We start from the raw sequence: 25,664 nt of genomic DNA on the forward strand, positions 1-25,664 counted from the left end.
TCTACCATAAGTTATGAGAAGTTCCACAGTGTCACACAATAAAGTCCCCCTGTGTTAGGACAGTTCACGGTAGGCTGGATGGCGGAGAGCTCAAACTTTGATGTTCCAGAGTCAGGCTTGCCCTGGCCAGCAATGTGACCTTGAGCAGACCTGCCTCCTGGGGCCCTGATTTTCTCAACCAGAGATCACCCGACTTAGTAACCAGGGTGGGTGGGAACTTACCTTTCGGGGGACACTCAGACTTTTGGAGTTTGTTTCCATAAACATGTATGAACTAACTCCAGGCGCAGGCTGGGAGTGCATGGCAGCAAGGCCAGCCTCTCCCAAGGCTCTCTCCCCCATCTCCGGTTTCCCCTCTTCCACTGCACCACCAGCTCTGCCCCATCCCCAGTCTGACGTCACCTCAGCCTGACCACCTGCTTCTGACTCACAGCCTTGCTGCCAACCCTAATATTTGTTCCAGATTCCCCAGCCTGGCTTCGGTTTCCAGGTCAAGGATTTTCTGCCCACCCCTTGCCTCCATCCCACCGTTGGAGTGAAAAGGAATAGCAGCTCACCCTCCTCGGGAGAATCACAGGGCTCGTGTGGACTCCAAAACCAGCCAAGGCTGAAGGGGGAAAACAGGGAAGCAGTGGAGGGAGAAACAAAAGCTGGAGACCATGAAGCGGAACCCGCACCTCTCGAGGGGCACGGGAGATGGGGAGGACTAACCTTCCTCACTCCACTCTCTGTGGAGAAGGTGACCAGGTGGCCCAGGTCTTCCCTGAGCTCTCCTGGCCGGGCAGGAGGCAAGGGTGGCTCAGCAGTCTTCTCCCCTAGTCTCTCCCCTAGCAGGCCCTGATGGTTGCTGAGCTTAGTGACAGGTGGAACTGAGGGGTCACCATTACAACCCAAGTGTGGAGAAAGGAGGGACGAGCAGTGGCAGAGAGGGAGGGACACGGAGAGGGACAGACAGAAAGAAGACAGATGAGAGGCTCAAACAACCACAGTCAGACAGACAGACTGACATGCTGGCACATGTGTGTGTATGTGAGTGCGTGCGTGCGTGCGTGCGTGCGTCTGTGTGTGTGTGTGTACTCACATGTGTGCATACCTGCATGAAGAAACAATGAGAAAGACAGAGACAGACAAAGCAGCAAAGGCCGAAAGGCAAACTGGGCCACCCAAGGGTGGGTGAGTGGTCTGGTAGGACGGGGGGGGGGGGGGGGGGGGGGGAGTTCTAGACTTCTTGCCTGGGGGGCGTGAGTGAGAACCCCCCCTCCCCACCCCAACCCCTTTGCCACCCCACCCCACTCCCGTCACAGCCAGGCTCCATGCTGCTTGCCTGGGGAGCAAAATATCTGGCCAGCCTGCTCAGCCATCACTATCAAGAGTTTATGAAAACAGCCTTCCCTTTGCCTCAGTCTTTGCAATGGAAGAAAAGTGTATACACAAACTCAATGAGCAGAGGCAGAAGGCGAGTTAAACAAAGACCAGACGGCATCAACTCATACAGCCAATAATGCAACCTCCAAAATAAATGCTCATGGCTAAGAACAGGGCATTAAAATATAAAAATGTCTCCTGCCCTGGTTTTTTTCCCCCCATTTCTCTTTCAGAGCACCTAGATTGCACGGAACTATGAAAAACACATGTGCTTATTAGTGTCGGATAGTCTGGGAAGAGGGGACTCCAACTGAGAAAATGCCCCCATCAGAATGGCCTGTAGGCAAGTCTATGGAGCATGCTTTAAATTAATGATGGGCGTGGGAGGGCCCAGGCCACTGTAGGCAGCCACATCAGGGCAAGTGATCCTGGGGTGTAGAAACAAGCAGTGTGCAAGCCGCGGGGAGCAAGCCCATGCCCAGTGCCTTTGCTTCCCTGGATGATGGACTGTGGTGTGGAAGTGTAGGTAGGCTGAATAGCCCACACATTGCATGTGATGATGGTGTTTTATCACAGCAGCAGAAAGCAAACCATGCACACCAAAAATAAAGGACGCAAGAAAACATCCAAAGACATGAAATGAGGCTACACCCCATTTCTCCCCTTGCTTACTGCCTGCATTTTCAAGGTTTGTATAACAGCTGATTCAAGACTTTATGCCCAGACAGGTAAAATTAAAATGAAGGGGAAATACTGTGAAACTGTATCCCCTGCATGTTCATTTTTGGGGGTGGGGGTAGGGGTGCTAGAGATTTAATCCAAGGTCTCAGGCACGCCAAGCACACAATCTACCACTGACTGACGTTTGGGTCTCATGTAGCCTAGGAGGCATTGAGCTTGCAGTGTAAGGGAGGATGACCTTGAACTGTGGTTCTCTTTGTCTCTACCTCCCAAGGGCTGGGATGACAAGCATGGACCTCTACCCTTGATTCCCATACACATTTGTATTTGCTTTTATGAAGTTGGGAAGTTGGGTACCAGGATGGGTTTCTACACAGAACTACTGACTCTGGAGACAGCAATCACTCAGTGGAAATTCTTTCCTCCGCCGTTGCCATGGTGACATTATTTAGTAAACATTTCTTCCATGCCTGCCCACTGTGTATAAGGCTGAGTTTACTCTCTGCTGGGTAACACTTCACTTTTGGGGGAGCGAATTCCATTTTTAAATGTTTTGTTGAAGTCAGTTATCTCCAGCCTAATCAGCTCTCCTGAGGCCCAGATGAGCCGCTGGCCGACCTGACCATGGCCAGGAGGCCGAGATGCCACGGGCTCCTATCCTCCTGAGCTCTGGAGATGTGAAGATGCTCACACTGCTGTCCTGGAATAAGTGTGCCCTGCTCACTTGTTCTCCTCCTGCTATGAGCACCCCCTTCTGTTTCCATGTGTGAGCGCAGAGGAGCAGGCCCATGGTTCTGCCCTTTATAATATGAGGAACAATGCAACTATACATATATCTGACATTAAAAAAGTGAGTGAGGCTTACTAAGGGGCGTGCCACGGCATTAGGCGTTGTAAATACCACACTAGGACGGGGGTGGGGTGGGGTGTGGGAATGGCTCCGTGTGCAAAGGCACTTGACATGCAAGCGTTGAGTACCTGAGTTCACTCAGATCTGCAGAACCCAGCAGGACTCAGTAGCACACGTCTGTAATTCCAGTGCTCCTAAGACATAATGGGAGGCAGAGGCAGGGGAATCACTGGGAGCTCATGTGGCCAGCCAGCCTGCCCTGCACAGCCGTGAACAAGAGGCTGTGTGCCAAAGGAGATGAAGGGCAAGGACTGACACTACTCAGAGGTGTCCTCCCAGTGTGCTGTGGCACATGGACACACACGCACACAGAGTGGGGGTGAATTTTTATTTTTAAATCCCTCTGCATGCACAGTGTTAGAGTGAAGGGAACCGCAACAGAGACAGAAATCCTTCTGGGGTGGTCTTCACTGTGCCCTGGCCACTAAGAGATGCCTCTCTGTGGACCCTTCAACACAAATCCCAGGAGCCCTCTACAGGGCAGGCCATGAAGCTCTGAGCCAACATGGATGTGCATACCTGACTTGGTTATTTATTGTCCAATCCTTGGAGCACTGAGGATCATGTCTACCTGTTGTAATGCAGGCTGGTGCCTTTTCTAGAACAGAAGAAATACCCCATTCCAGCCTAAACACCCAAAGATTAGAAGAAGTATCCCCAGGCCCTTGCTGGCCCTCTCATTTAATGATAAAATTCACCTTCTCAATGGCAGTGGGCAGGCCTCATAGGGAGAGCAACAAGAACAGCTTTCCTTCCAAGTTAAATCAAGGAGAAAAATCCTTCAGCAACAGTCTCAGCTCCTAGGGCTTAAAATGTGTCTGGCATTTCCTACTCCGGCTGGCACATTTCAATGCCAGCCTCTGTCTCTAGCGACAGCGAACAGAGTCATGGGTCTGTATTAGAGATGAAAGCAGAAGTGAGACGGGTCTTCCTAACTGTGACCGAGCAGGCTTTCTTCTTCGTTTTTTAATGTTGGTAGAGTTAAGAGAGGGACAGCTTCACAGCTACACTTCCTTGGCTACCGCTTTACCATTTTTGCAGGCTTTCTTCTTCGTGTTTTAATGTTGGTAGAGTTAGTTAGGAGAGGGGCTGGCTTCCCATCTACATTTCCATGGCCATGGTTTCACCCATTTTTGAGCATGGGAAGAGATGACTTAAACTGAGACTCTGGTTTTCACAGCTTACTTCTGAGGCAAGATGGCTTATCTGAGGCTAGAAAGACATAGATTATTGCTTCCTTCAGATGGTCCTGGAAAGACTAGAGGGAAGCCTTGCCAGCCTTCTGTCAAGGTGTGATGAAGGCGCAGGCACAACCCGCCAGCAGAATGGGCTCTGAAAACGGGCTATGGTGCAGTAACTGGGACCAATGTGTGTGTGTGTGTGTGTGTGTGTGTGTGTGTGTGTGTGTGTGTGTGTGTGTGCGCGCGCGCGCGCACGCGCGCGCACAGGTATGTGTCACACATGTATCATACATACAGAAGCCAGAAGAGGACACCAGGAGCCTACCTTTACTGATCTCTATTCCCTTGTAATTGGGTGAAACCAGTTTTGTTTTGGTTAGGCTAGCTGTGGGCTCCTTGACTCTACCTGGTTCCACCCCAATACTAGGCTTACAGGCTCGTGTAGGACCATGCCTGGCATTTATGTGGATGCTGGGGATTCAAACCCAGGCTTTCACGCTTGTACACCAAGTGCTCCTAGACCTTTAACAATTGCCTACTTGGTACTCTGAAATGAGGCAGCCTACAGTGAGCTCTTTGCACCCACAGGGCAGTGTCGATAAGGTAGATGCCACTTCAGACAGAGCTCTCCCAGCTTCAGTTTGAGCATGCCAGGTCCTGGCAGGCAATGCTCAAACTCCTTTCCTGGACACTCATTATACCCGGGCAGCAGGTGAGCTGGCTGCGTGTAAGAAGCATGTATGAGCATTTTCAAGAGAAAAATCCTGCTCTAGTCCTCTTTCGGTGGAGTCCAGTTCAACGGTCCAAGGATCTCCAGATGAACTTTCTCATATTTATCTTAGCCAATGAAGAGCACGCACAGCACTTGAGGGCATCAGCTTAGAAGAGGGTGCCCGGAACCCCTCAGACACGTCTCCGTTCCCATAACTACACAGCTCAAACTTAACCTTCCTGCAACACTGATCTGAGCCACCCACAGTGCCCAACCCGGTTTCAGAGCCTCTGAAGCAGCAACTCTACCCACCAGGTGGGCACAGAACAGGGGCCCCATTCAGAGTGCATACTCTTGCTACAATAAGACATACCTTCCAGGTCTTAGAGGACAGACCGGCTGGTTTTCACCTCTACACCCTTCAGCCTGGCCAGATGCCTGAGGCGGATTGAGAAGTCCTCAGGACACTTCTGATTTGTTTCCCATGGAAACAGGGCGTGGCCATTGTTTTCTCTTAGTTAAGATTAAAAAGGTCTGAGCAGCTATGGGCACTGATGGTTGTCCAATTAGCTTTTCCACGGTGAGGTTCAGGTTCTAAGAGGGTCTCTCAGCCTCCTCAAGCACAGGATGGGGGGGGGGGCGCTCCTGAGGGGAACCGCTCTTGAGGGAAATGATCACCCTGTTCTCTCTATGTTTGGGGACTCACATGCCTTCAACCCGAGTCCTAGACGTCCCTGAGAAAGCCCTGAAGCTAGGATCTGGAAGGAGAATTGACAGAAGGCAGATATATATATTTTATCTGCAGTTTAAAGTTTTCTGAATAGCATTTTCCTAAGCTCCAGGCTTACAGGATTTACATTTTATGACTCAGAATACTAACTGTGATTGCCAACGTTCTTATTTTTAGACTTTATTTTAGCAGAGAATATGACAATAAATTCTACCTCCTCTTTCTACAAACCCTCTTACTTCCTCCAGAGAACCAAAAAAGCACTTGGCATTTTCTGGGTGTTATTTTATTTGCATATACAGGTACACGGTAAAATTTGTGGTAACTGAAGAATTAATGACTGGACCTGAAAGTGATTCCCACAATTGCTGCTTAAGTTGGCAAAATGGCCCAGTGGGCACAGAAATAACTTGTGTGCATGGGTGGACTGCTCAGTTTCCTCAGTGTGCTGGCTCCTGGTTCTGTCTGTCTGTTCAGACAAGCGGCAAGGGGGCAGAGACAGAAGGACCACAGTTTGAGACAGAAAAGGGAGGCAGAGAGGAGCCCATGAGATCACAAGAGTATTTTATATATGCTTCGGACCAACAACGCTTTGCTCTCCAAGGACTTAGCCGCTCTCTGTTCTTTTTTAAAAAACAACCTGTATTAAGGTATAACTTATATACAGTAAAATACGTTCCTTCTAAGTGTCAGTTTGATGAGTTTGGAACAAAGATACCCGCCTACGTAACCACGGCTGCAGTCAAATCGGGAACATGTCTCATTCAAAGACTCCGTCACACTCTGTGGTGTGCTGGCAGTTCCAACCCTCGGGCGTCTGATTTCGGTTACTGCTCTTACGTGACTTGTTCTCAGACTCCATCTCCCTGAGATGACTCGATATGCCAAGCTGGGGTCCAGCTTCTTTCTCTCAGTGTTTATGTAAACAACAAATTCCTTGTATTAGTGGTTCCTTACTTTTCATCGCTCAGTAGTATCACAGCACAATCTATCTGATCCCAGCTGATGAATACAGGAAGTGTTCCTAGGTTTAATTAGCAACATTAACCTGCTACAACCATGTGCATAAAGGTCCTTCTCGAGAATAAATGTGTAGGTGCCGAATCTAGGCCACTGGGTATGCTTAACTTTACAAACGTCAGCCTGCTTTCCAAAACGGCTGCACCTTTTCATGCTCCCATCACCGAGGCCAACACTTGGGGTGACAGGCTTCAGTTTAGTCACGTGGGTGGATATGTAAGTGAACTTCCCTGAGTTTAATCTGTGAAATTTGAATGTTTCAAGTATGAAATCTGTTTTGTTCACCCTCATGAAGAAAGCCTCATCCCTGGGGAACTTGGGGAACTTAGGTCTAATGAAGAACATGGGTCAGGACCTAGGGGCTCGGATGCCATCAGCAACTTTGTCACTACATAGTTCTTCCCAGATGTCAGAAAAACAAAACATCATCTCATTTCTTGTTCCTATTAATAAAATAATTAACCAGGGAGCCAGCTAGGTGGCTTAGTGGAGGGAAGTGCCTGGTACGAAGCCTGATGGCCTGAATTAGATTCTCCAAAGCCCACGTGGCTAAAGAAGGAAACCGAGCCTCCCAGTTGCCCCCTGACCTCCACATGCATATCCTGGCACAAGCACACATCCCCATCAATAAACAAATGTAGGATAAGTAAGATGGGCCACACGATGCTGAAGTTCTGGTCACAAGTCAGTTCAGCTGAAAGCACCACAGTCCGGTCACAGTTCAGCATTATTCTGCACAGCTCCCCATGGTTTTCAAAGAGAGTTCGCACACACCGTAGTCCATGAGGAGGGGCTAACTCCCACTATACATGCGCACGGACTAAGAATTTATCCAGAAAAGAAGCTTCCTCCCATGTCTGACTCCCCCTCTGCCTGGGGCTTTGAGCTGCATTGCTGATCCCTGAACGTTAATGTCCTCCTCCTGTGGACATCTGAACTTAATTTCAAATGACACCTTCTTCTAAAACCCACTCAGAGTGAAAAAGCATCAGAGAGCACCTTCCAGCCCTTCACACTGTCCTTCCGGAGCCCTGACCACTCAGAAGGAGGCCGGCACCAGCCTTCTTCTCTGCTGTGTGCCTCTGTAGATGGGGTAACCCTCAAACGTGCAGTGTGAGAACCGAGCAAACGCCAGCTGCTACCCTCACCTCTCGGTTCCCATTCGGAGAGGTGAGGGTGAAGGAGCAGGCATCGTTGAGGAGAAGTCAGGAGCCATGCATTCTTTACAAAGGGACAGGTAAGTGGTGGCCAGAAGTGGGAGCAGGTGTGTGGCACACCACCAAAGGAGATGAGGTTTTTTTGGTTTTTTGTTTTTTTAGTTCCAAAGAAGTACATACTAAGGAAAATATATACATATAACTAAAACATCTGGTGTTTGGGGATAGTGGAGAAGAAACCTTGACATTCTTTATCTTCAATTCCTGTCTAAACAAACAAATTATATATTGCCTATCCAAGATTCAGATTTCACTTAACAAAGGTTCCCCATATCTCATTCTAAAGATAGCTCACAATATGCCAGCGGAAGCTGAATAAGCCTTTTATCACTGACAGCAAAAAGACATGGGCTTCACGGGGAGGGCAACTTCCCATGAATGGGGACGCTCACTGGCTGCTAAAAGAGTATATATTAAAAAGAAATATGCATACACTTCCAGGGGTCTTTACACAAATAAAACTGGAAAATAATCTACCTGCTGCCAACGCAGGCAACCTTTAACCTTCCTTAGATCACTGACTTCTCGAAGATCCAATGAAAGTCAGGGCCCACTGTTTCCAGAAAAGTGATTATTAGGTCAGGTCCCCTGAAGGTCTGGTAATGTCTCTAGGGTTTAAAGGACCTGGATGTATATATTAACTCTGAAATGTCATCTTTCTCTGCTGCCCAGGCTGTCCTCAAATGCACAATCCCCCTGCTTCAGTCTCCTTGCAGCTAGGATGGACTATAGGCCTTATGCCTCTTTGCCAGTCTTGGGACCTAGGTTTAAATGAAGGACCCCTTGGTTAACTGAATTTGCCAGTGAGATTTCACTGGACAATATTTCAAACATAACCAATATCTGCAAACAAAAGAAACTTCCCTCCAGTCCAAATGCCAAATTCAAAGATATGGAGATGCTTTTTTTTTTTTAAATTCCAAAACGGACTTAACATTCATTCTCTCAGGAAGTACATGTTCAGAGACAGAAAAGGAGCCATGGGAAGTCCGACTGGCCCCAGATGTCTATCCCCACCATCGCCCCTTCACGTCTGGGTGAGCTGGCTCATCTGTAGTCACTGGGTACGTGCTATCAGAGTCTCCATTTCTAGAATAGACCTGTTCTAAAAGGGGCATTCACTATGGGACACCACAGGAGGAAAGTGTCTGCCCAGAAACATGTACAAGTACAGTGTGACTGAATTTGAAAAAAAGCTCAGAATGGAAGGGGAAAGGGAGAAATTGAGAATCTGGGTTGTGAGGCGGGTGTCTATTTATGCTCTACAGACTAACAGCCTCAAATATGTCTGGGTCTCCATCACTTGACCCACAGAACTTAACCTCACATGGCACAAGGGGCTTGGCAGGCATGGCTAAAGCCCTGGGGGTGTGAAGATTCTCCCAGACTAGCCAGTTGGGCCCGACGTAGGGAAAAGAACCCTTTAATGGGGAAACAGGATGAGCATTAGACAACGCAGTGACTGAAGCAGAGGAACAAACGCTAGAGTGAGACGAGGCCATCAATCAAGAACAGCAGCAGCTGCCCCAAGACGGAGAGAGCAGGAGGTATGGCCCCCACCAGAACCTACCTTGGAAGACATCATCTTGCCCAAGCTTGACTTCCAGCGCTATAGAAGAACAGTCTGTGGGGTTGACCCGTCAGGGCACCAGTAGGAAATGTATACATTGCCTACATCGAGTTTCAAGGTGGTAAGTGAAGAAAAGTGTGAAACAACACAGAGAAAAGTAACTTCCGCTAAAGAGCAAATCCTCCCATCAGCCAGGTGGAGTGGCACGCCTGTAATCCCAACGCTCGGGATGATGAGGCAGGTAGATGGCAAAGGCCAGCTTGGCCTACGCAGTAAAACCTCGTCTTAAAAAGAAATTTGTTTCCATCAGTGGGCCTACAGTAACCCAACTATGAGTCTGAGCCAGCAGCACTCAGAGAGCTACAGCCCTTAAGGATGATACTCTGGGAACTGGAAAGCCTAGATTTGGTCCTCATTCCTTCATATAAAGTGATGTGTTACCAGGTAAACATGACCTGTTTGTTGGTCTCAGTGAATAATCAGTCAAACAAAACATTTAGTGCAAATGAACGAAAATGCCTCTGAACGATGCGGGCAGTCTTCCTCTGCAGTTTAAGTCTAAGCTGTGGTTTGGTTGGTGTCCTCATTGACCAATGTCTCCTCTCAGGTCTTAATGCTACTGTGTAAGACTGGGCACGTTGTCCACAATTTAATGCTCTGGCCACCAAGCTTAATAGGATTCTGTCATTGCCTCTACGATGGGACTTGAAGGCACGTCATCTTCTCATCACTGACACTGTGCTGCTTTCCTGACAAGGCCACGCTGGCCCTGAGGTAGGCTTGCATGCATGAGTGAGCAGACACCACCAACACATATGAGGGCCATGAGTAGGCAAAGGAAAATGAAAGGAGAAAGCGGGTGCCGGGGTCTCGATGCCTATGTTCCCCTAACTTCATAGGTAAAATCTTATCACCAGTCTGATGGCAATGGGAGGTAGGTAAAGAATAAATTCGGAGGTAGGTTAAGAATCATTTAGGAAGGCAAAGCTCTTAAGAATGAGATTGGCCGGGCGGTGGTGGCACACGCCTTTAATCCCAGCACTCGGGAGACAGAGCCAGGCGGATCTCTGTGAGTTCAAGGCCAGCCTGGTCTACAGAGCGAGATCCAGGACAGGAACCAAAATTACACAGAGAAACCCTGTCTCGGGGGGAAAAAAAGAAAAAGAATGAGCTCAATAACCCCCAAAAGGGGGCTCCAGAGTGCCACCTGCCCCTTCCACCCCACAAGGACACTTCAAGAAGGTGCCACCTATGAATCAAGAAACACTCTCTCAGGAGATGCCAATCCGGCTGGCACTTGGATCTGAGGCTTTCTAGTCTTTGGAACAATGAGAAGTAAATTTGCGTTCATTTTAAGCTCTGCAGTCTGTGGTATTTTGTCTTAATGGTCCAACTGACAAGCTGCCTGTACAGCCAGCATTTGAGACGCCACACGCACGGCAAGAATGGCATTTCTGACATCGCTGTTCACAACAACAGAAAAAATTCAAACACAAAGCGGCCCCTGCAGGCAGGCAGCCCACTGTTCTAAGGTGAGATGCCTTCCCTGCACGTTCAAATTCCACACGGGACCGATGATGCTGCAGCAACTCCAGGCTTCACGGGTCACGGGAGGAGAATGGACAAGCTGCTGCCCAAAATAGTTTAATAAGGCCAGCAATGATTCACAGAATGACAGCAGGCCGAGCCAACAGAGGCCTGCGAAGTGCAGACCGGCTGAGAGGGAGGCTCGTGGCACAAGGTTAAAATGGAGACTCAAGAGGGCAGGAGCATTCAGTTACAGACCAGGAGGACTACCAAAGCCCTCTGACAGAGTCCAACAGGCATTTCAGCTTCTTAATTTATTAACACCATCTTGATGTCAAAAAGAATAGACCCGTGAAGGTCAAAAGTAACTACACAAGCCTTCTGAAGAATGTTTTCCTTCCCCGGGGACTCTGATTTGGTCCCCAGATTTATTCCATAATTGTATGTGTATAGCATTTTCCTTAGCATATGAATAATGATGAAGAAGATAAGGACAAAACTCCCAGGCATCAACAAGGACTGTGATGGGCACAGGGTAGTCTAATTCCCAGAGCAGACTCACCCACAGTGTGTTCACACACTTGGACCACGGATCATAGTTCCCATTCTGCTTCCATTTCAGAGGAAACGAGTCACTGCATAACACTGTGAGCTTTTTAGAGAAAAAAGAAATGATGGGCCAGTGAGATGGCTCATGAGTAAAGTGCTTGCTACCGAGCCAGGCAACCTGAGTTCGATCCCCAAACCACACATGGCAGAAGGAGAAAACTGAGCCCCACAAGTTTCCTCTGACCTGCACACAAACAAATATGTCTACATAAGATCTTCATGAGTATTACGTATGGAATAAATAGAAGCCCTAAAACAATAAATAGTAGAATTGTTGGCATGAGACCAGCTCGTTCTATAAATGGCCCCATGGATAAGATGAGGAAGGCAAGTCTTAGAAAAAGAAAAGGACAGAATGTGACAAGTTGTACAGGGTGCACACACACACAGCTGGACCTGATGTGCAATCGTTTTAAAGTGGAAATCTGTGAGAAAGTAATTTTCTCAGCTGGAACCGAACTTGGGATCAGAAATTATGGAAAACAAGGTCATCTGGGAGTGTTGTTTTTATATGAAAGTCAAATCTCACACTTCTGGCCAGACCTCATTTGAAAGGCACCTGTAGCGATCATCTTAGTAGATTTTTTATTTTGAAAATCACATAGATAAGCACAGCAGGCTCACCACTGATCTTACGGCCAAGTTTAAGTCTCCTTTGCTGGGTGTCGGGGAAGCAATAATCTTTTCATTATCATCCGCTTGTGTGTCTGAGTCATAAGCGTTAATAACAAACAATCAAAGACAGAATTTTCTGTAAAAGAACAGAAGTGAAATAAAAGTACTTGTCAATAAAGCAAAACCCCTTCATCACCTGCTGGAGAAGAAGCTGCCTGCTGTGCCCAGACAGAAAACAGCTCTTATAGAACACACACATATACCAAAAACAGCCCTATCTTTTTGTCCCAACCACCGGGGGTGGGGTGGGGCACACAAAGTTCACTACAGTGTTAGTGGTGTCCAGACTGGTCTCAAAATTAAGTTGGAAATCATGAAGATCAATACCAGGAAGACTTGGCTAACTGTTCAAAGGCCTTCCTCTCTACATAGAGACTGTACACCCGAGTTTTCCTGACAGCTCACCCAAATGGATGGTTCCTAGGTGTCTGTCGCCCTTGAAGAGCAATATAATGGTATACGGTATGAGTTGAATTAAGTCAACTCTGTCTGTCGTCTACTCCTTGTCCATCATTTGCCACTTAGACTTTTCCAAGCAAGCAGGCAGAAAATCCATCAAAGACAACTTTTCTGACTCTATTCCTGTTGTCCAGTTCATTTTATTTCATGCAATGAATTATCTTCAAACTGCATCAAGCCATTGGAGGACAGTCACAAGGACCTTACAGTGGTCTTTTCTCTTTTTTTGTTTTGTTTTGTGTTTTGTTTTGTTTGAGACAGGGTTTCTCTGTGTAGCTTTGCACCTTTCCTGGAACTCAGTCCAGGCTAGCCTTGAACTCACAAAGATCCGCCTGCCTCTGCCTCCCAAGTGCTGGGGTTAAAGTTGTGCACTATTACTGCCCGGCGGTCTTTTCCCTTTTAAGATATCTGAAAATTACAGCCAAGGTTGCTTGTGGGGGGGGGGGATAAAAACACCTAAAAAAATCTATAGAAAAGTGGCTCAATGGTTGATGGTATATTTACACCATAGCCTGTACAATACCCATTAAAATAATAAAGCAGCCATGAGAGAGTTTTCACAAGAAGTTGTGAAAACAGTACAGAGCAGACCAGTGTCCCCTTTAACCAACACATGCCAATGGCAGCATCTAATCTGGAACTGTAGCTCTAGATGGAGATTAACACCGGGTACAGCACAGCTAACTGGTGCAGGGTTCACAAGATGTTCACTCTGTGCTTCTGAGCCTCAGAAACCCATCCGGGTCCTACACGCGCTGACATCTGTCTAGTGTGAGTGTGCTCGCACATTTCAGGACATTGTATAATACAGGCAGACTGGGTGACTTCCGATGCAGCTAAGACACTCTTTCACCCCCATGAAGAAACCACACAACCTTTTGCGCTGCTAAAAACAATGTGTCTCCTGATCTGGAGGTCGCTAGGCTGTCTACCTACGTGTTAGACAATTAAGTCACCATTCTGCCTGAATTTGAAAAAAGACAACTACTGACTGACACAATACATAGGTTCTGTTTTGTTGGAGCATTTAAAAAATGACACCTTTTTCATGCAAGGAATCGCTGTGTTTGGACACCCTCCCCGCCCCCCCCCCCCCCCCCGAAAAAAAATGACATTTAATTTTCTTCAGTAAATTTTATTTCATGTTTTCTGGTATTTATCTTGCAATGAACAAAAATAGCATTAGTAAAGCAGAGGGGGGAAGAAGAGAGAAAAGGAAAGGTAAGAAAGATAAGGTGTGGTAGCCAGGCCTATAACCCTGCTACTGGGAAGGCTTCAGCCTGAAGATCCCAGGTTCAAAGCCTGTTTGGGCTACAGAGGGGAGTGAAGGCCTGGGTTCTTAGGAAGACCCTCTCTCAAAAGTTATAAACTGTAAAGAAGGGACTAAGCAACAACTCAATCGTGAGTACCTGCCTGGTACTGGGTTCAATCCACAGTGGGGTGAGGATAGTCTCATAGAAGCAATTCCTTTGTTTTTACTTAATTTACTTAGATTCCGGCTGGCTGAGGAGGGATCTAAGGAAGAGGCTCCAGCATGATTATTTTCACTGTTTCCCTAACACACAACCAACCTCTGCCAACTTTGTGATGAAGGGGTCCTAGCTTGTTGTTTTCCTCAAAGATGAACTTGAAAAGTCCTCCTTATGAGGCTCAGTGTCTGTAAGAAATTTTCATACTGAGCCCAGAGAAGGAAAGAAAACTATTCATTTAGGGACAATTATTCCTCTCACCATTTGTAAGAAATGCATGCAATCTTGCAATGCAACCTTTAATGTGCAATAATCTGGCAAAGAGCCTCGGGGCCCTCAAAATGCCCTTGACAACACTGCCCTTTAACAAGGCCAAACTGCAACAGCATGAGCCAAGTTCTTATACCTCCGGTGAGAATAAAGTTCTGCAGATCTGTGGGAAAGTAAACAACCAATTCTGACCCAAAAGGGACAGTGAAAAGTTCTAGAAAAGGGGAAGCCTGGCTCTGGGCTTTGAAGATTTCTATGTAGGTTTCTGCAAGATGAAAAAGAAAAGGCACAGTAAAGAACAATCGCTCCAGCCCCCGATGTTGCCTTCAGGCATGAGGACGCTGGAGGACCACTGGAAAATGGGCGGGTACAGGCTCTGGAAGACGTGAAGGGAAATGATTCTGGAAAACATGCTGCACGCCATTGACATCAGCCTGCATTGACCCACATGCAGCAGGAAACCAGACTGGTACTAAAGTGAAAAGTGAGTTGGAAAGACTAGAACAGAGGATAAATTATTGAGCTCCTAACAGCACACCCAGTGCGAGTTAAAGAGGCCTACGGTAGGGGCGGGACCAGCACTGTAAGACACCTGTGAATAACCTTCATTTTAACTCATGACTTCATACCATACACAACTGACAACGTCTTTTGTACCTCATTCTTCCCTTTTGTCCATTATGACACCTGTAATCCTGGTTGTTTCCTGTTAGCTACCCTACAGAATTTTATTGGTGAAATACACGGCTACTGCCCCACCTTGTTCCTAGACATTTAGGTTGCTTCCAGTGCCGGCTCAAACAAGGCAGTGGGAACACGACACACATGCCGATACATTCACACGCCTGTGGGTCACTTCCTGCATCTGGAAGCAGACTGCTGGGTTTACAGCGCTACAGACTGTGAAGCATCCCCCACCAGCTACTTACTGCCACGTGGCTCTCTAAACTCGCTGGTGTCAACGATGTTTCCACCAGGACAGCAGGAGCTTCCACTTCACGTGCTGCCCAGGCTTCCAACAGCCACACTATTCACCGAGAACACATCTGGGGCTATACAACAGTACATCTGTCGTTTTTGATGTTTCTAGATCAAAAGATATTTCCAAAGTATATCTAGCCCGTGAAATAGGCTGTGGATGATGCCATGCTCTGCTTGGGTTAACAGGGGCAGAAGTATCTGTGAGGACGTGTATTTGCCTGAAATTAACAGAGATACCCACCTACGAATGGTGGGCGAAGTAAACCAGAGCTTAACTCCTGCCGTGGTCTAGGGGCCTGTGTCCCCCGTGTTCACCTCCAAGTTCAGGGGATGACACCTAATCACCAACGTGATGGATTACGTGAGACCTCTCAGCGGTAATTAGTTCCTGAGCAGGATTAGTCAGATTTTAAAAGGCCCCCAGTATCCAGTCCTGTTCTGCCATCCTATGTAAAAACAGAGAGAGCACCATCTGTGAAGCTCCACCAGACACCAAACCTAAAACACCTTGATGGGGGACTGTCCAGCCTCCGAAATCAGGAGTAAGAAACTTCTCATGTTTATAAATTGCCCAGTCTGGGATAATGTGTTATAGCATCCTGAATTAAATCACTTGTCATATAAAAAGCCACATGCTTTTTTGTGGAAAGATAGACTTTCCAAAATTGACTGGTCAGGTTCGTGGGCTTAAAGTGCCTAGCTTCCTTCTAAGACCTCCACAGGGTCCAAGATAGATTCTGAAACTCTGTCATTTTCAATTTTAAGGACAGATGAAGGAAAAGAAACCAGCAAAGCTAAGCTCTCAGCTGAACAGCTTTCTTCTGGAAGGTTCCTACGTCAGTTTGTTTCTGTCTGCTCTCCTTCTCTGTCTCTGACTCTCTCTTGCATGCACACATATCCATGCATGTGGGTACACGTGTACACACACACACACAGAGGCATATGCGTGTGCCAGCTTTTAGTCATATAACAGTACCTATATGCAAGAGAAATTAGATAAGCTGTTTGTTACTGTGATATTTATTTTTTGAGATTATGTGTCCAGGAATGAGAGAGAGAGAAAAAAATAAAGTCCCATACTTAAGGGAAAGCACATAACATGAGCAATATTGTTTGTCATTATAAATGAACTGACTAAGCAAAATGCCAAAAACAAGAACAAATAAGGGAGAAAAAACACAACAACAAAAGACCAGAATGCCAGAGTCAGAAGTCGATAAGAAATGAAGATTTAAGAATCCTGAGCAGAGGGCTATCAGATGAAATCATAGTAATCACCAGGATGACTCAAGGTCACTGCAGAACCAGAGCCTGTGAGGTCGACCAAGCAGGGAAGGCAAGATGTGAGAGGAAAGGGGGCAAAATGACTGCAGCAAGTGATGGAGAGCAATGGCTTCAAGGGGGGCCGAGCTGTGTGTGCAAGGCACAGCAACAGCCCAGCAGCCGCTCTCATGGGTGCCGTCGGTCCCAATGCACGCACAGTTACTGGGAATAAACACATGCATGCACGCACGTGCCCACATTATACTAGAAAGACACACGCTTGTGGGGATCCCAAGTTCACTCTCTTCACTCTCAGCCTCAGGCTGTAAATCTGGATGATTCTAAATCTCTGAGGTCAGCCTATGCCTCTTGCCCTAGATGAGCTTGGGCAAGCTCAGAAGATAACCCCTGGCTAAGGAGTCTCCACAGGCAATGTCTGGAGGGACTAAAGACTGAATAAATGTGGCCCCTCAAGACAACAAATGGAGCCACCGAGGAACTCCCCAGCTTCCAGAGTTCATCATGTAGCCACTTCCCTTTGGTTTTTCTGCTACTTTCATCCAAAATCACCAGACAGGAGGCCTTGGAGGACGGGGGATTTGGGGTGTAGTGAACCAGTCCAGTCGTTGAGAGTCTGAAAGGTGACAGCCGCTCTGAGGGCTGGGGCTACACAAACAAGGCTTGGATGGTTTCTCCTAGTAACCTCAGGTCCAGAGAGAAACGAAGACAAATGCCAAGGCTGAAGGCGATCGGAAAGAAGTCTCTACTCTTGGAGATAATATGCAGGTGTGGTATATAGCAGTGAGTGGGTGGGAACGTAGGATCTGAACAAAGATTTTTCAAATATTGTCAAGGAGTTCTGTTAAAAACAACTTTTGATAAAGGAGCCAATTATCAGTTCAAGAATGAATTCAGGTACAGAAGTAAACAGCTGGGCTGCCTTTGAACTGGAGATATGAGAGAGAAATTCAAAGCGGGGAGACATTATTGGTACCCCATGATAGGTCATCAGAATGGCCGGCTGTACAATCTTACCACAGGAGAGAAGATAAAAGTGTGTAGATCAAGGGACTCAATCACAGTCTGAAGAAGGGTTCGAGGAGAGAAAGCAGATAGGCAGATAGGGAATCCTGAGGCTACAGTAGAGAGGGGTATTTCAGAGGTCACCATCACAGAACTGAGTGCTAAGCTGTAGCCACTGAGCGGGCTGCTAAGATGGGGGCGGGGGGTGTCACTAAACCAAGCAGATGGGGAATGGTAAATGAGCAACTCAAGTCCCCAGCAAGGTCACAGCAGAGAACAGCCACCAAGAGGTGAAGGTAATCAGGGCTGGCTGGGAACTGGAACACTTCCCACACCAATCTTAATACTTCTTTAGGGAGACTAATAATGGAATAGCACAGAGTCTCCAGCAATAGGCAGACAGCATATTGTAAACCCTAGAAAACCCAGCCTCTATTTCTAGGCAACGCCTCCTCACCCGGTCCTCCTCCTTCCTAGCTGAGCGGTGCCCACGAGAAAGGAACGAAGACACACAGGAAGGAATTCACGGCATCTAAGATGCCTCTCGTGTCCGCCACCGGCATCTGCTTTGTTCCTGTCCTGGCTCAGTGCCTGGTTCAGGGTGAGGCACAGAGCGGGGTGACAGGTTACCTGCAACAGCTCCAGCCTGGCTTGCCCACTCAAAGCACCTCACACATTACCAAATGCCCTCCCAGAGCCTTGACCCACTCGAATCATGCCCGTCTGCAGTGATCCACACCCAGCCCTCTCAACCCCTCAGCCCCAACTGGCCACAGCGTTCCACCCCTGAACCACTTAGTGGCAAACGATCCTCAAATGCCACACGTGCTTCTCCTCCACTCAATTTTCTCTCCTTGGAAGTTTCTCAGCTTTCGGCACCTACTTCTATTTGTAGCACAAGAGATAGCTAGTACAGCCTAGAATAATGCGTTCATATATTTGGCATGTAGCGCACTACAGCATGGGATTCTTCGTGTAAAACTCACCGGTAAATGATGTATAAAATGGAGATATTGCTAGTGGCAGAATGGATGCTTAGCATACCCACGGCCCTGGCTTGATTTCTAGCACCCTACCAATTTTCCAAAATTTTAATTGAAATAAATGTAAATGACAACACTCAAAGACCTCCAAAATTATGGCTCAACTTTTCCTTCCTCCATTTTCCTCGACTTGGAAATTCAGTGTCAGCTCCACAGTCAGGACCTGCCCTGTCGTTCCCGGGAGGCAGAGGGCTGTGACCCGTTCAGTTTTCCTCATAGCACGCAATGCACCAGAAGAAAAAGGCTTCATTCCAGGAGCTTGCCATGGATCGGCTCTACCTACTCACTGTGAGCAGCAAAACCATGTACATCAGGTCCAGAGACCCAAACAGCCTTTCCTCCACAGTAGCCCCCAGAGGTGTGAGGGCGTGTGTGTTTGTGTGTTTGACAGAAAGCACAGAGTTTCTGGGCCTCGGTGCTGCAAACATTTTCCTTCCTGTTTGGTGCAAGGTTTCAGATGCTTTTCTGAAAACTTAGAAGCCAGAAAGAGCTAGCATTGTGTTCTTTAAACTTTAAAGGGATGATTCGGCATGCACCATATGCTTTAGAACGCTGCCTCGGGGCCTGGGGCAGCAGCTCACAGCCGTGCAGGCTAATAGCCCTCCACAGATGAGCATCCTGATTAAGTGGGATAAAGATGTTGCCATTAAAGGAGCTTAGATAAGTCACAACGACAAGCTATTTCTATTCACAATTATGGTTCACAATTGTCCTGCAAGTTAGCTGTGCATGCTGGAGCTTACGGAGCTGGGCGGCACCATTGCTCTTCCTGGATTCAGCTATGACATTGCCTGTTTGGAAGGCTGTGTGGTTCCAAAGAAAACGTCAACCTGGAGCTAGAAGAAACTTCCAGATAATGTGTAGGCTTTCAGAAAGCTTCCCCTATTAACTCATGCCATGTCACTAATTCCTTACAGTCCCCAAGGCTGTGGCAGTCCAGGGACCTAGGATTCAACAGCTTACACCCCTGCACGGCTTCTCCAGTGAAGCACCACACCCAGGGCTCACTGGCTGTGTTCAAGCTGAGAAGCTGCCCTCTGTCTGTCCCCAGTACTGTGTCAGACCACAGGGAGCCTGTGGAAGAAACAAGAGCACCCAAGCTACAGAGGCAGTCTGCACAGCTGCTTTTATCTCAGAGGTTTCGAGAAAGGAAAAAAAAAACAACAACAACAAAAAACCTTTCAGTCTGCTCATTCAGTCATTTCATTCCAAAACAGAAAACACAGCAGTTTCCAGCTTTGGGGCCAAGCCCCCTTCCAAAGAACCTAAAGCTGGAGAAGATGACCATTCCTGATGTCCAGCTCTCAGGTCCCTGGGCCTCTGGGAAGGCTGTACTGGGTGTCAGTAACTAGCAGGTTCGTGGCCATAAAATTTGAAAACCAAAAGGAGCCAGACAAAAATAAACTGGAAGAAAATGGGGGCATATGCCTCCCCACAGATGTGAATCAAGTAGGCTGAATCCACATTTGTTGAAATGCCTGACTCCAGACGGCAGCCTGAAGACTACAAAAGCAGTTATCCAGTGTTCCTGTGAGATCTGCCCACCCTTCCTATAGATAACTGTCAGTGTGTGTTCCAGAGATGAGGCCTCTGCAGCCGACTGCACACCTGCCCTGGGTGTGCTTCGGAGGGAAAGCAGATCGGTCTTTAAAGAAAAGATGGTTCATCTACAGACACCTTTGTGAACAAGGCTCTGTCTCGACTTCCCTCGGGTCTTCAGAGTTTTACAACTGAGAATGCAGAGTCGTTTCTCCCTAAGTAATACACTGGGAATGTCAGCCTGTGCCTGCTCTCTTCAACGGTGGTATACATAGGCTCCTGAAATTGCTGGGCATAGAGATCAGAATCTTCCCAGGTACAATGGTCCAGTCTCCTTTGAGAAACACACCCGAAATGACTCTTGAACATGCCACCATTTCCTCTGTCGCCGCCCCCCACAACTTCAAAGTCAGTCCATAATAAAGCAGCACCCCCCAGGCTGAGAGGCATTGCACACCCCACCTGCATCGTGGCTTTGTTTGTTCTGTAGGGTTCCTTAATAACTTAAGAAGAAACCCACCTTTCTAAGGGTTTCCCCTTAACTACTTGAGACCAGAGTTAACATTCTGACTAAAACTGGCTCTGTAGATGTCTCCGAGGAAACCTATCGAATATTAGTGTCATGCTAGGACACAGATTCAATTATGAAACAAATCACACAAGTCAAATTTAATAAGCTGGAAACACAGCTCTAGGAAAGCGTTCGTGTTCCCTGTGCCAATTATATCTTCACTAGGACACAGTAAGCTGGGGTGGACTGATGATGATGTCAGAGTCCTGAATAAACATTGTAATCAAATGTATTTGGGGGCTCACTCATGTCCATCCTGCATCTTTCTTATCACCACACTCCACCCACCCCAGTGTGTGAAGTCTACCTGGAGTTTCAGAGTAAACACAACAGAATACAATGATAACAGAATAATAATAGCAATAATTGAACTAACAATCTGTTAATCATCAATCCTTGTATAAGAGGAAACTGTAAGTGCTCAAAATATTCTTTTTAATGGATAAAGAAAATCAAGAAAGAAATTTAAAACTTCCAAGTATAAAGACAAGGATAATTCACCCAGGAGAAGCCAAAGATACAAAACGTAATCCCAACTTGATGATGGCTGGGGTTCCTTGGACCGGCAATGAGGTGTGGCACTCTGCTTAAAGAAGTGGTCCTAAAAACTAAAAAACTCACCAGCCAGAGCATCTAGTCTCTCATTGCATCAAATGCAGCTTCAGTTACTGAGGCTACTGAGGGTGCTAAGAAAAAGTCACCCCAGAACAAAACCACCATAACAACACAGAAAGATCAAACCACTCCATAACCTGACTCTTCCTCTTCCAAAGAGGAGGAATGTAGCTTCTCCCTGCACTGTTTTAGCCAGAGGTTTGTACCACAAGACAGCTTTTATTTGTGCTTTTATTTGGCAAGGCTTAGAGGTATGCCATGAAGTGCCCCTTTTTCTCTTGACTGCTGCATAGAAACTCATTCACTCATTTCCACTCGTCTTTGCACTTAGTTTGTGTTGAATTTATTCCAGTGCCATAACTTTTCTTTCTTCAGAGGCATCTTTTCTGTGCAGCCCACCCCTCTAACTGATTTGCTCCTTTTCGGTGAGGATCATCCAGCGTGGCCAGGGGAATTCACCTCTGCACTAGTCTAACTGGGTCCTTGGTCAACCTGCGTCTTCTATGACCAGGAACCCACATCTGCACCCTGAGTTCAGCAGCACTTTGATGCACGGGCAGAAAACTTCAACACGACTTTTAGGCCGCTTTGGCCTGGCCACACCGCCAACTCCAGCATGACATTGCCAAATGTTAGTTCTTTGAAGTGACAGCTGTCAGATACACGGTGGCTTTTCAGATACTCATCTCCTTACCAGCGAGGCTCAGGCCTCCTGACTTGCATGCCTTTGTGAGGTTTTCTGGGTTAGGAGAGGTACTGCTTTTCTTCTCCTCAGGCCACTTCCAGGAAGGGGAGCAGTGACATCTTAAATGAATTAATAACCTACACTCTGCAAAAGTCTAAAAAATAAAATAAAAACCACAAGAAAAAAAAAACACAAAACAAGCAGCAATAATTCCAGCCCAAAGGGGTCAACATCTGATTTATTTTTCCTGACAAATTCCAAGGTGAGTTTTTTTTCTTGTATCTGAGTAAGTCCAAAACCACACTGAGACTCGGTTACTCTATTTCAAAGAACAAATGAAGAGGAAACACACTATTTCAAGTATCAACCCTGTTTCCCATGGTAATCCTTCACTAGAAACCCTTCTTCCCCCAGGAGGAATAAACACCATTGTCTAAACTGGGAGTGTGCTTCACACTATAAATCCAGCAACTTGGGAGGCTGAGACAGGAGGATGGCTGTGAGCTACAGTAGTGAATAAAGCCTGAGCTATCTATAGTGTTAGAGCCTGTCTCAAGTTAATTTAAAAAAATAAAGTAAGAGCCGGGCGGTGGTGGCGCACGCCTTTAATCCCAGCACTTGGGAGGCAGAGCCAGGCGGATCTCTGTGAATTCGAGGCCAGCCTGGGCTCCAGAGTGAGTTCCAGGAAAGGCGCAAAGCTACACAGAGAAACCCTGTCTCGAAAAAAACCAAAAAAAAAAAAAATAAATAAATAAAAAATAAAAAAAAAACAAAGTAAGAACAAAGGCATCTCCATGTCATTTTACCCATTTTCCTGGCTAATAGTTTCTAGGTCTTTCTCCACCCCAGTCAGTCTTTTAAGGACAGAATCTATGCTGAGTTTTGCTCCGGCCACCTCCCACAGTATCTTTACATTTCTTCATTCAGCAGAGACTGAGCAAACACGAACTATTATTCTCAGAACTGGGGACACAACAGGTGACAAAAACCACTGCTTTCTTGAAGCTCGGTCTCACCTAGCACCTTGAGCAATGTCAGACACAGAATCTGCATCCACCAGACACTCGCTGAGGTGTTCTGCACGAGCTGGGGAGCCTGGACATGAAACGGTGTTCCAGATGTGGTTTAACATGTAGAAGCACCACATTCGGATACAGTGAAATAATTCCTGGCGTCTAGGGGAAAGAACAAATCCAAAGTACAGGGAGGATCCACAGAGCATCCAGAGTCTCTGCAGGTCACCTCATCCTTTGAAAGCATAATTCTATTAACCACGTGGTAGGATGCTTGGTATTTGGCTAAAGATGCAGGCCAGTAACAAGCACCTGTCTAGTGGCCAAGAGACCTGGATTCTATCCTGAGTACTGAAGGGGTGGGGATGTTCATTAATAAAAGGTTCAAGTAATGTCTAGACTGCTCAGAAAAGGGTAGGGGGCACAGAATATGTCTTAGAGAGATGTACATACACCATATTATTTTAAACATTTTTATTTCTTAGCATAATATGTCTTTCAGTTACTAAGTAGCAAAGTACCTTACTTAAAACATAGTAGCTTGAAACAACCACTTTACTTGGCTCCTAACTCGAAGGTCAAGGATTCAGAAATAACTGGGCTGGGCAGTGCTGGGTCAGGGTTTCCTGGGTGACTACAATCCTTCTCCAGATATGGTTGGAGTCTTCCACAGGCTCAAGTGGGTGGGTGACTGAGACGGCTCCGCTCGACCTGCTGCTTGATGATGTGAACTGGGACCTCAGCCTGGCTAGGGGCTAAAGTGTCTTCATGTGGCTTCTCCTGCACGGGAATCTCTGGGAAGTTGCAGTCCTGTATGGCAGTTAGCATCCCCAGAGCTAGTGTCCCAAGAGCAGTCAGCAGAATTCAGAGAACCTTTTACAACTCAGAGTCACATACAGCCCCTCCTGCCAGGCTCTCCGGGCCAACTCTGAGGCAACTGGAGTGTACGCAGCCTCCGCCCAATCCTGGGAGGGGACTCCTGGGCTTATGTTTTTGTTTGGTTTGGTTTGGTTTCTGGAGCTGGGGATTAAACCTAGAGCTTAAACATGTTTACCACATGTTTTTCTACTGGCCCGCATCCCTACCATGGCTATTTAAAAAATAAAATATAAAATGCCAACTGAGTATGTGAAGCAGTAAGTATCTATTAGTTTTAATATAGGTATGCTTATATTAAACTTATTATATTGGGTAAAAACTGTATTGTAGCTATGAGTCCTTAGGAGGGAAATAGGCTCTTTTTGTTTTGTGCAAATACTATCTTTAATTAAATTAGCTAAGCTTAACTAACTGATTTTTTTTTTTTTAAACAAAAGAATCAGAGAACAGTTGTTGGACTTTGGACTGGTAAGCAACAAAAGACCAAAACCAACCCTGCAGGTTGCCTGTGTTCTAGGAGCTTTTAGGGTACACAGGGCCCCTCTTCTGCTCAGCTCCTGGATGCTCACATCTGCTGTGGGTTCAAGGGTTGGCAGGAAGTGGGAAGGTGTGAAAGACAAGAGAGAAAGGAATGGATTCCATCTCTATATTCAGCTTTATGAAGATCCAAAATGTCTTCCTGATTTCTCTTTTCCATAACATCAAGCAACCGTCCTCCAAAATGGGCTCTTTGCTTTGTTCTAAGTGTTTGTTCTACACATGGAGATGGCCCAACCCTGTGATGGTCAAGCGCTTAGAGGAGAGACCGCACCCAGGCTCCCTTAATAAGTGTCTGTAATTCTATGAAAAAGAATTTAGAAAATAAAAGCAAAACTGAAGCATGTGGGATGTTATTATTCATTACCCCCCTTCCAAAAGTAAACTAAAACAGGAAAAAAAAAAAAAAAAAAAAAAAAAAAAAGACCACTATGGAATTCTGAATGGTGAATTCCAGGGTAAATCCAAGGTCCACAGAAGATTCAGGTCCCAGATCTGTGGAGCTGTACTCCACTGAAGCTCACAGACCTTGGGGTACCTTCCCAACTGGCACCCTCGCCAATCCCCCCAAGCTTCCAGGACGGTCCCCTGGAAGGTCACCTCCTCTCTCTTCACAGGAGTACCTTCCACAGTGACTCACGTGGAATGACTCCCAGAGTCATACTTGAACATACTGTTTTATCTCTGTCGGAACACCGTCCAAGAATGGAGTTGTATGAGAATTCTGAGTGCCTGAGAGAAAACTCCAAGAAAACAAGACAAGAGTCTTATGACCTCAGTGTTTTCAAAACCATAGACTTGTTCTTGGAATGTGCTTCTATGCTCTTCCCAGGTGTAGTGGATAGGAGTGAGTTTATTCAGCCGCTGCTATTCAAATGCCTCTATGGGAAAACATGTTTTTGCCATGTGTGGCTCGTCCTTGTGACCAACACCTTACTCAGGTGACTCTTCTTAACCCATCCAAGTATTAACTGTCTGATGATCTGGGTAAAGCTGGTTATTGCATGAGACTTTGGTCTCCTTCATTTTTAGACCCTGCTCTCCCAGGTTCACACCATCAACGAGAGCAGTCAACACTTAACCACATAACTTCCCTACCTATCCATGGGAGGGAGAGGGC

At 46.8% G+C, this 25,664-nt stretch overlaps 1 protein-coding gene across 11 annotated transcripts in view; it reads right to left on the reverse strand.

Moving 5' to 3' along the window:
- Osbpl3 (oxysterol binding protein like 3) overlaps positions 1–25,664 on the reverse strand; it is a 185,858-nt gene that overhangs the window by 123,997 nt on the left and 36,197 nt on the right. For 2 of the 11 annotated variants that reach the window (XM_076566782.1, XM_076566783.1), the window contains one exon: positions 12,147–12,273. The exons of the other annotated variants lie outside the window; for them this stretch is intronic. The gene's annotated coding sequence lies outside the window, so the exon portion shown is untranslated. The remainder of the gene's footprint in view (positions 1–12,146; positions 12,274–25,664) is intronic. 11 annotated transcript variants of the gene reach the window in all.

Source organism: Peromyscus maniculatus, chromosome 3, assembly GCF_049852395.1.
Source record: "Peromyscus maniculatus bairdii isolate BWxNUB_F1_BW_parent chromosome 3, HU_Pman_BW_mat_3.1, whole genome shotgun sequence".
Lineage (NCBI taxonomy): Eukaryota > Metazoa > Chordata > Mammalia > Rodentia > Cricetidae > Peromyscus > Peromyscus maniculatus.